This window comes from Scyliorhinus torazame, chromosome 5, assembly GCF_047496885.1.
Source record: "Scyliorhinus torazame isolate Kashiwa2021f chromosome 5, sScyTor2.1, whole genome shotgun sequence".
Taxonomy (NCBI): domain Eukaryota; kingdom Metazoa; phylum Chordata; class Chondrichthyes; order Carcharhiniformes; family Scyliorhinidae; genus Scyliorhinus; species Scyliorhinus torazame.
In genome coordinates, this window is record NC_092711.1 from 119,217,752 (window position 1) to 119,227,808 (window position 10,057).

A 10,057-nucleotide genomic window follows, 5' to 3' on the forward strand; every position below is an offset into this window, starting at 1 on the left:
GTCCAGGGGGAACACCCTTCTGGTTTACCGCACGGTGTTTTCAGCTGTTAAAATTGCCGTTGGGGCTCCTATCAAGAGCCCAAAAGTCCGTTTCACAGGGAGCTGCCGAAACGTGCGACTCAGCTGGTCATCGCCGCACCCGGAAGTCTCGATTCCTTGTATTATTCGACTGTGTATAGTTGAAGGAATTTATATCATCTGAGCTATTCGGTTATCAGTAGCACTTTGCGAATACTGGAACTCAGCAGAAATTTGCAGTATCAACTTCTCAGGTGCCAAAAAGAATTGTTTTATTTGTAGTCGCTTGATTACAATTTGAAAGTCATTTAAAAGGCAATTCGAAGCTTTCAGAGAATTACAGACATTATCTTTCTTTGCTTAGGCAGACAGCTCGAAAGTAACTTTTAAAAGGTCAAAGTCTGGCAATGAAACATGAAGAGAGAGAGAGAAAGCTAATCTTCAGCTCAACTCAAACTCAAAAGTGGACTAACATCACTGACACAGACTGTTAGACTGACAGAACCCCCAAAGACAATAACCTAAAAACTAAAATGGCAGGGAGAAACTTTTCAGTTATACACTTTCATATCTGTCTTAAGTCGTCTAATTACACCCCAATATAATCCTAATTGGTTTGGGTTAGACTCAAACACATTTGATTTGATGGCAAGCCGTCCATCTTCAATGTGCAACATCAGCTTTTCTGACCTAGCTGTTATCTGCATTGTGAACAATGATGCCTTCATGTTGCTGTGTATTCAATCCCTTGGCCTTGACAATTAGCACAAGCAGTGTCAAATTATCTTGCAACTGTGCTGTTTTAATGTCACACTGACTCTGAAAATATGCATTTGCCAGAACAACGGACCTCAGTAAAAGTGAATTATGCTGTATAAATGGGTATTTAAAACTGGGGCTCAACATTTATGCTTAAACAGCTATCTTTTACCTATACTAGTTGTATTTGAAATACCTGGCTTCTACAAGTAGGCCATCTGGCCCCTCGAGCCTGCTCCACCATTCAATGAGATCATGGCTGATCTTTTGTGGACTCAGCTCCACTTTCCGGCCCGAACACCATAACCCTTAATCCCTTTATTCTTCAAAAAACTATCTATCTTTATCTTAAAAACATTTAATGAAGGAGCCTCTACTGCTTCACTGGGCAAGGAATTCCATAGATTCACAACCCTTTGGGTGAAGAAGTTCCTTCTAAACTCAGTCCTAAATCTACTTCCCCTTATTTTGAGGCTATGCCCCCTAGTTCTGCTTTCACCCGCCAGTGGAAACAACCTGCCCGCATCCATCCTATCTATTCCCTTCATAATTTTGTATGTTTCTATAAGATCCCCCCTCATCCTTCTAAATTCCAATGAGTCCAGTCCCAGTCTACTCTATGTAATCATTCCTGAAATATTAGGTATTCCCTGTACCAATCAGTTTCCCAGACCACATAGGACAGCTTCCTCCTCATACCCTGATAGTTTTCCTCTGTGAGGAACACCCAGATAAATTAAACAAAAGAACCATGTAACCACCAGGGCAACATGCTATGTTTTGGGGGTTCCAAACAGAAATGGAAACTAAATATCTTCACACTTCAATTGTGAAATTGTTGGTGTCACAGCAGGTGCGATTGAAACAAGCAATCCCGTCTCACATTGAGAGGTGAACGGCCCCTCCCCAGTGTGAACACGCTGGTGTCTCAATAGGTTGGATGAACCACTGAATCCCTTCCACACAAGAGCAGAAAGGCGGCCTTTTCCCGGTGTGAATTCCCTTGTGTCTCGATAGATGGGATGAATCACTGAATCCCTCCCCAGTGTGAAGTCGTTGATGTGAAAGTAGGTTGGATAACAGAGTAAATCCTTTCCCACATTGAGAGCAGGTGAATGGCCTCTCCCTAGTGTGACTGCGTCGATTAATTTCCAGCTGAGATGGGGCTCGGAATCCCTTCCCACAGTCCCCACATTTCCACGGTTTCTCCATGTTTTGGGTCTCTTCATGTCTCTCCAGTCGCGACAATCAGTTCAACCCTCTTCCACTGACACAACACAGGTACCGTCTCTCCCCCTCTGAATGTTGGTATGTTTATTTAGGCTGTGTAACTGGTTAAAGCCTTTTCCACAGTCAGTTCACTGGAACACTCTCACTCGGGTGTGCGTTGCGTGGGTCTCGGTGCTTTTCCAGTCACATTGATGTTTAAAATCTTTAGCTGACAGCTCGGGCAAACATTTCTCCTTCTAGATTCAAAGGCTGATGATATTCAGGCTCCAGGGAATCAAGTGACTGTCAGATCGAAACATGACGTTTGACATTTCTGTCTGTAATTCCTCCTCATCTAATATCCTGTGAAAACATTTTACAAAATTCATCACTATCAGCACAGGATAGAAACTCAGAACAGATAATTCTAGATGCTATGTCACATTTCTTCCTCTAGATTCACCGGAAAGCTGTAAATCTCCAACCCACACTCTCCCTCCATTCTCACTCTGCTGTATCTAATAACAATAATCTTCATTAGTGTCACAAGTCGGCTTACATGAATGCTGCAATTAAATTAATGTAAAAATCCCCTAGTCGCCACACTACGGCGCTATTCACCCTCCCTATTCTCCTGAAGGTGCTGATTCAGGCTGATTTACAGATCCATGCTCACAGCTTCCTGTCCAGGAGATCACAACAAATATGAGCTGCAGTCGGCCAATCGAGCCTGAACCATTCAATGGGATCATTGGCCGATCTACCACAGCACCAATGTCCCACACTATCCCCCATATCCCTCGACATCTTCAATATCTAGAAACCTATCAATCTCTGTCATGAAAATTTTATTTAATTTTTTCAAAAATAATCTTTATTGTCACAAGTAGGCTTGCATTAATGCTGCAATGAAGTTACCGTGAAAAGGTCTGTCGCCACATTCCATCGTCTGTTCAGGTATACAGAGGGAGAATTCAGAATGTCCAATTCACCGAACAAGCACATCTTTCAGGACTTGTGGGAGGAAACCCGAGCATTCGGAGGAAACCCACGCAGACACGGGGAGAACATGCAGACTCCACACAGACAGTGACCCAAGCCGAGAATCGACTGGTGCTGTGAGGCAACAGTGCTAGTCAGCCTCCTCAGAGTCAAGCACGAAACTGGCAAATCCCGCACTATTTATCAGTGCTAACCACTGTGCTGCACAGTAGCATAGGGGCAGCACGGTTGCATAGTGGTTAGCACAGTTACTTCACAGCTCCAGGGCCCCAGGTTCGATTCCCGGCTTCTGTCACTGTCTGTGCGGAGTCTGCATGTTCTACCCGTGTGTGCATGGGTTTCCTCCGGGTGCTCCGGTTTCCTCCCACAGTCCAAAGATGTGCAGGTTAGGTGGATTAGCTATTCTAAATTCCCCTTAGTGTCCAAAATGGTTAGGTGGGGTTACTGGGTTACCAGGATAAAGGAGATAGGTTGGAGGCACGGGGCTTAAGTAGGGTGCTCTTTCGGGACTTGTGGGAGGAAACCAGAGCAGCCAGAGGAAACCCACGCAGACACGGTGAGAACATGTCGACTCCGCACAGACAGTGACCCAAGCAGGGAATCGAACCTGGGACCCTGGCGTTGTGAAGCAACAAAGCTAACCACTGTGCTACCGTGCCTAAAATACTTGATGACTGAAGCTCTAGAATCCTCGAGGGTAGAGAATTCCAAAGCTTCACCACATCCTCGAGGAAAGAAATCCCTTCTCATCGCAGCTTTCTCACCATTTACCTGCCTGTTCCCCATAACCTTCGATACCCTCAATCAGAAATCTGTCTGCGGGGGGTGCCGGAGTAACTGCCTTTCCACAGGTTCCGGTGCCACTCACCTATAATCTGTCACTTATCCTGATTGCCCGGCACTCATCTTCCTAATCCTTGAATTAATATTTGTTATCATGTCCCTGAAAGACTTCAGGGTTCGGTCTGGTAGGATTGTGCCGGAAAAAGTGAAGAAATCATTGATAAAACAGCGCAGGTGGATTCAGCGGGGGCGGAGCTACCTTTTCAACATGGCGGCCTGACCCTCAGGAGGTCTCTCGACCCCGTGCTCTCCGGGGCTCTCTCAGAGGCAGCGAAAATGATGATTGTCGACATTATCCGTGTTATTGACTAGAGGCTCAGTGTGCTGACTCAATATCTATGTGCTCATGAGGACCAGCTGCAAAACGTCATGAAGAGGCCTGATGATCCGGAGGAGAGAATCCTGAACGTTCAGCAAGATGCCTCCGTCGAAATTCAATCCTTTGAAAACCAACCGAGTGGCTGCCGGAGGTCCTGGAGAAACGCGGGTCGGAGAAAGAACATCCGAGTCGTCGGCCTATCAGAAGGTGCGGAGTATAAGGCTCCAGTTAGGTTTTTTGAGGACTGGCTGTCATGTTAGGTGTGACAGTAGCACAGTGGCTAGCACTGTTGCTTCACAGCGCCAGGGACCCCGGTTCAATTCCCGGCTTGGGTCATTGTCTGTGCAGAGTCTGCATGTTCTCCCTGTGTCTGCGTGGGTTTCCTCCGGGTGCTCTGGTTTGTTAGGTGAATTGGATATTCGCAGTTCTCCTTCAGTGTACCCGAACAGGTGTCGGAGTGTGACGACTAGAGGATTTTCACAGCAACTTCATTGTAGTGTGGACTTGTGACACTAATAAAGGTTATTATTATTTTCTCAAGCTGGATGTGAAGCCTGGGTGTTTCAAATTAGAAAGGGTGCATCGTATCCTGTCTCTGAGGCTGAGGGATAGTTTTCATTCCAGGCCTGTAATCATTCATTTCCACAACTTGAAAGATCGCCAGAAGGTGCTGGAGAGGGAACGGCGAGGTGGCACCTGGCTCCAGGAAGGAGTGAGGATTTACTTCTTCCAGGACTTTACGGCAGCAAAACAAATGAAGCGTCAAGGCTTTGATGAAGTTCAAAGGCAGCTCAAGGTTGTGGGGAGTGAATTACATCAGGCTTTATCCTGAGACCCGAAAAATGAATCCAACAACTCCGTCAAGTCTTTCAATAATCCAACTATTGCCTTGGCCTTCATTAAATCCATGAAGGGCAAGGATCTGGAGGGATGGTTTGCAGCTCGGACTAACTCAGGTTCTAATCAGGACTCTTTCCCCGTCATGGTGTGGTCTGAATTTCAGAATCACCAAAATACACGTTGGAACAGGAGTAGGACATTCAGCCCCCCGAGTCTGTCCTGCCATTTAATGAGATCATGGCTGATCTGTGGCCTAACTCCATATCCCTGAATATCTTTGCTTAACAAAACTCTACCTCAGATTTAAACTTAACAACCATTCCAGCTTCACCTGCTGTTTGTGGGAGAGAGTTCCAAACCCCTCCCACCCTGTGTGTGAAGAAGTTCTTCCCAACATCTGTACTGAATGGTCTAGTCCTGATTTTAGACAATGATCCTGAGTTTTAGAATCTCCAACCAGTGGAATTAGTTTATCTTTATCGACCCTGTCTTTCCCTGTTAATATCTTAAATACTTTAATCAGATCGCCCCTTCACCTTCTAAATTCTAGCAAAGACAGGCCTAATTTGTGTCATCTCTCTTCGTAACTTAAAAAAAAAAAAATTTAGAGTACCCAATTCATCTTTTTCAATTAAGGGGCAAATTAGCTTGGCCAATCCACCTAGCCTGGACATCTTTGGGTTGTGGGAGTGAAACTCACACAAACACAGGGAGAATGTGCAAACTCCACACGGACAGTGACCCAGAGCCGGGATCGAACCTGGGACCTTGGCGCCGTGAGGCTGCAGGGCTAACCCACTGCGCCACCATGCTGCCCTATTTCTCCACGTAACTTAATCCCCGTAGTCCAGGCATTGTTTTAGTAAACCTATGTTGCATTCCCTCCAAGACCAAAATATCCTTCCCAAGGTGTGATGCCAAGAACTGTTCATAGCACCCAAAGTGTGGTCTTACTAGGGTTTTGCATAACTGCAGCATAACTTGTGACTTTATACTCCAATCCTCTAGATATAAATGCTAGCATTTCATTAGCCTTTTTGAATAGGACGGCATGGTAGCACAGTGGTTAGCACTGTTGCTGCACAGCGTCAGGGACCTGGGTTTGATTCCCCGCTTGGGTCACTGTCTATGCGGAGTCTGCATGTTCTCCCCGTGTCTGCGTGGGGTTCCTGTGGGTGTTCCGGTGTCCGTCCACAAGTCTCGAAAGATGTGCTGTTAGTTGACTCGGACATTCTGAATTCTCCCTGTGTACCCGAGCAGGTGCTGGAATGTGGCGACTAGGGGCTTTTCACAGTAACTTCATTGCAGTGTTAATATAAGCCTACTTGTGACAATAATAAAGATTATTATATTATTACAATGGAATACCCTCCACATGCCTGTGTGAGTACAGCTCCAACAACACTCGAGAAGCTTGACACCATCCAGGACAAAGCAGCCAGTTTGCTTGGCACCCAATCCACAAACATTCACTCCCTCCAGCACAGTGGCAGCAGTGTGTGCCATCTACAAGATGCACTGCAGGAACTCACCAAGGCTCCTTCTGCAGCACTTTCCAAACCCACGACCATGAAGGATAATAGCAACAGACACATGGAAATCCCACCGCCTGGAAGTTCCCCTCCAAGCCACTCAGTCCTGAATTGGAAATATATCGCCGTTCCATCCTTCACTGGGTCATAGAATCAGAGAATTTACAGTACAGAAGGAGGCTATTCGGCCTATCGAGTCTGCTCCGGCCCTTAGAAAGAGCATCCTACTTAAGCCCACACTTCCACCCTATCCTCGTAATCCAGTAACCACACCTAACCTTTTTTTGGACACTAAGGACAATTTAGCATGGCCAATCCACCTAATGCACATCTTTGGACTGTGGGAGGAAACCGGAGCACCTGAAGGAAACCCACACAGACACGGGGAGAACGTACAGACAGTCACCTAAGCCGAGAATCAAACCGGGGACCCTGGAGCTGTAAAGCAACAGTGTGAACCAATGTGCAACCGTGCTGCCCATGAAATTCCTGGAACTAGCTCCCTAATAGCACTGTGGCTGTACCTACACGCCATGGACTGCAACAAGGCAGCTGGCCACCACCTGCCCAAGGACAATTATGGATGAACAATAAATCCACGCCTAGCCAGCGACGCCAACTTCAAATAAATGATGTTTAAAAAGCAAAAACACTGCAGATGTTGCAATATCAATGAAGAGAACATGTTGGACATACTAATCAGGTTAGTCCTCATTTGTGGAGCGAAAGGAACAGAATTATAGGTTCAGTTCTGATCTGCGGTCAGCCTCTAATAAAAATATTTACCCACTGCACGTGATGAATGGTGGCGGTAGTTCCCACAATCCCCCGCGGCCCAGGAACCGCTCAATCGAACTCGCTCATTGCCCAGGCGATCAGTGCGCATGCTCCAGGGCCAGCCAGCCAGCCGCGGGGCAGTCTGGGTGGTTCCTCTGGTCCGTGTTGGACTCGGTGGAAACGGGAGAAGAAACCGGGAACCGCCGGCACAGGAGGAGCTGCAGTGAACTGGTAAGGATATGGAATTCCAGGGGGAGCGATTCTCAACTCCCGAGTGAAGGCCGCAAACCCTAAATAAGACCCTGCGGCACCGAGGTTGTGGCTCCGAGTTCTCTGCCTGGGATCAGGCCCGGGTTAACGGCCGCCATCTTGGTTCAGCGAAGAGCGCATGCGTTGGCGGACGTCAGAATGGGCGGATCTTCAGGGTTCCTTTTGAAACTGGGTCATTGTGCCCGGGCGGCAATGCACAGATTTTTTGGTTCATTGACGGCATAATGGTTAGCACTGTTGCTTCACAGCGCAGGGTCCCAGTTCCGATTCCCAGCTTGGGTTTCCTCCGGTTTCTCCCACTAGTCCTGAAAGACGTGCTGTTCGGTGAATTGAACATTCTGAATTCTCCCTCTGTGTACCCAAACAAGCGCCGGAGGATTTTTATAGTAACTTCACTTCAGTGTTAATGTAAGCATACTTGGGATGGCAGCACGGTGGCGCAGTGGTTAGCACTGCTGTCCCACGGCAATCGAGGTCCATAAGCCGGGTTCGATCCCGGCGCTGGGTCACTGCCTGTGTGGAGTTTGCACATTCTCCCCATGTTTGCGTGGGTTTATCCCCCACAACCCAAAGATGTGCAGGATAGGTGGATTGACCATGCTAAATTGCCCCTTAATTGGTAAAAATTAATCTGGTACTCAAATTTTAAAAATGTAAGCCTACTTCTGACAATAATAAAAATTATTATTATATTCCTCCGGGTGCTTTGCTTTATTCCCACAGTCTAAAGATGCGCAGGCTTGGTGGGGTTATTGGGATAGTGTTGGGGAGTGGGCTTAGGCAGGGTGCTTCTGAGACACTGAAAACATCATTCTGGTTTAGCTAAAAATCTTTCCTTTGTTTTGTTGGGATTTTGCTGCCTTTTACTTTGATTGGGCAACATATTTGGGGAAACAAGAGAGGGAAGAATATTCCACAGAAATTAGAATTATTTGTTCTGAATTTCTATCCTGGGCAGACAGTGATACTGACACAGTCGACTCCTTTTACAGGGGATTGGAAGGAGAGGATTTGACACATTCATCATGAGTTGAACATCACCAGCCTTTGAATTTGGAAGGAAAAATGTTGGTCCTGTCTGTGGGAAAGGATCTGAAACACAATATGACTGGAGAAGCACCGAGACCCACACAACACACACCCGAGTGAGAGTGTTCCTGTGAACTGACTGTGGAAAGAGCTTTAACCAGTTACACTGCCTGAAAAAAACATTGCACCATTCACAGCGCGGAGAAACTGTGCATGTGATTCGTGTGTGGACGAGGCTTCAACTGATTATCCAATCTGGTGGCACCATGGTGAAACCGTGGAAATGGGTTTCAGACACCCATCGCAGCTGGAAATTCATAAACGCAGTCACACTGGAGAGAAGTTGTTCACCTGCTCCACCTGTGGAAAGGAATTCACTCAGTCATTCTGCCTAACGACACACGAGCGAGTTCACACCGGAGAGAAACCGTACGATTGCTCTCAATGTGGGAAGAGCTTCCGGTCATCATCCCACCTCACTGAGCATCTACGGGTTCACACTGGGGAGAGACCATTCCACTGCTCTGAGTGCGGGCAGATATTCACTTGTTCTTCCCACCTCTCTACACAAGCGTGTCCACACTGGTGAGAGGCCGTTCGTCTGCTCCGTGTGTGGGAAGGGATTATTAAATCGGCGAACCTTCTTGAACACCAGCGTGTTCACACTGACGAGAGACCGTTCACCTGCACGGAGTGAGAAGAGTTTCATTCGTCCATCTAGTTTCTGGGATCACCAGCGAGTTCACACTGGGGAGAAACCCTTCACCTGCACTGTATGTGGGAAGGGATTCGCTGCAAAATCGCAGCTTAGGACACATACACTTGTTCACACTGATGAGAGACCATTCCAATGTTCTGACTGTGAGAAGAGCTTTAAAAGCAGAAGGGATTTGATGAATCACCAGTGAATCCATTCCGGGGAGAAGCCGTTCACCTGCCCTGTGTGCGATAGAGGATTCACTCAGCAATCCGCTCATCTGAAACACCAGAGAGTTCACATGTGATTACAGGGATTGGATTCCTACACCCAGGAATGAACCATGTTCATTCTGACAGTTCAGATTTATTTCCATTGATGTTAAATTCCAGCCCAGTTAATGGGATTAACGGAATGGACATGACTTGCATTAAACACTTTGTTGGTGTCCTTGATTTCTCTAAGATAAGAGGAGGCTGATTGATGTGCTCTTCCTGACTGTTCCATTGTTGGATCTTTTCTCCTTTGTTAATGGAAGACTTGTATTTATATAGCGCCTCTCACAACTTCAGGATGTCCCAAAGTGCTTTACAGACAATGAGGTTCTTTTGAAATATAGTCACTGTTGTAATGTAGGAAATGCAGCAGCCAGATTGTGTACAACAGGCTCCAACAAACACAAATAAGATGCTGGAAATACTCAGCAGTTCAGGCAGCATCTGTGAAGCAAGAAAGTGAGTTCAAAACAGAACTATGATTATG

The 10,057-nt window shown here is 46.7% G+C and overlaps 1 long non-coding RNA gene across 1 annotated transcript; it reads right to left on the bottom strand.

The window, feature by feature from the left end:
- Positions 1–265: 265 nt before the first annotated feature.
- Positions 266–7,694, bottom strand: LOC140419624 (uncharacterized). Its single transcript, XR_011945911.1, has 2 exons — positions 7,309–7,694; positions 266–2,349 (listed from the first exon to the last, which is right to left on the bottom strand). It is a non-coding gene; the product is annotated as an uncharacterized lncRNA (long non-coding RNA).
- Positions 7,695–10,057: the final 2,363 nt, after the last annotated feature.